The sequence below is a fragment of the Mesitornis unicolor genome, unplaced genomic scaffold, assembly GCF_000695765.1.
Source record: "Mesitornis unicolor isolate BGI_N332 unplaced genomic scaffold, ASM69576v1 scaffold36459, whole genome shotgun sequence".
Taxonomy (NCBI): Eukaryota; Metazoa; Chordata; class Aves; order Mesitornithiformes; family Mesitornithidae; genus Mesitornis; species Mesitornis unicolor.
Genome location: NW_010205852.1, coordinates 16,664 through 17,775, shown reverse-complemented (window position 1 = coordinate 17,775; position 1,112 = coordinate 16,664). Strand labels below are relative to the sequence as shown.

Below are 1,112 nucleotides of genomic sequence, written 5' to 3'. Positions count from 1 at the left end.
GAAAGAGTCTGGAAAAGCTTTTATAAAAGAGTCAGGCTCAGAGCATCATTAGTGTTATAACCGAGGTGATGCGTGTTCCGAAGGGGGCGGGGAGGGGAGTGTGTGCAGACGCCGTCTGCAGGGTGTGCAGGTGATGGATGGGTTTAGGCTGAGGAGCAGCACAGGAAGCTGGGGAGGTTTAGACTGCAGAGAAGGAGGCAGAGGGGAGACCTTATTGCCCTCTACAGCTGCCTGAAAGGAGGTTGTATCGAGGTAGGGGTCGGTTTCTTCTCCCAAGTAACAAGTGATAGGACAAGAGTAAACGACCTCAAGTTGTGCCAAGGATGGGTCTAGATTGGATATTAGGAAAAATTCATCACCAAAAGCGTTTTCACGCACTGGAATGGACTGCCCAGGAAAGTGATTGAGTGTCACTACCCCTAGAGATATTTGAAAGACAGATAGATGTGGTGCTCAGGGACATGGTTTAGTGATAGAGTTGGCAGTGTTAGGTTTACGGTTGATCTTAAGGGCCTTTTCAAACCTAAATGATTCTGTGACTCCCAAGGCAGTTGTCCAGCACAGGTTAGTCTCCTGAGCACACTCTAACTGGAGTTGTTGTTTCAAAGGAGACGATGGTGGTGGTCTCTCTTTCTCTCAGTAATCATAAATGTTTTCCTGTGTTTGATGAAGTGCATTGTTTGCTCCATATGATTGAACTCCTTTATCCTGTGGGGCTCATCTTTTTTCATGCATGTGTGTGTGATAACGACAGAACCAAAAGTACATTCAGTAGCAGTCTACTTATGGCCCTGAGGAGAAAGGGGTTTCTTAACTCCATAGCCTGGTGGTAAAAGTCATTCCTTCTGACGGCCCATCACATCCACACTTTTCTCACCACCTTTTTAGTTGCAGAATTGCACTTAACATTCTTGCATTTTTTAGGGTAGATAAAAAGTGGTTTCATCTTCTCATTGAAAGCTGTTCTGTGTTAGAGCTGGTTTGCCATTGGCCTTTGTGCCATGGTTGCAGCACATGCAACTAACGAATCCCTTAATTGCATTAGTAAAAGCACTGAAACTTCTTGTTGAGACTTACTTTGATCCTGGTTAAGTTTAATGTTTTTTAAAGTG

At 44.6% G+C, this 1,112-nt stretch overlaps 1 protein-coding gene across 1 annotated transcript in view; it reads left to right on the top strand.

Annotated features, from left to right (window-relative positions):
• Nucleotides 1-1,112, top strand: part of LOC104546225 (uncharacterized protein C20orf26-like) — a 25,896-nt gene that overhangs the window by 10,517 nt on the left and 14,267 nt on the right. The gene's annotated exons all lie outside the window — the stretch shown is intronic.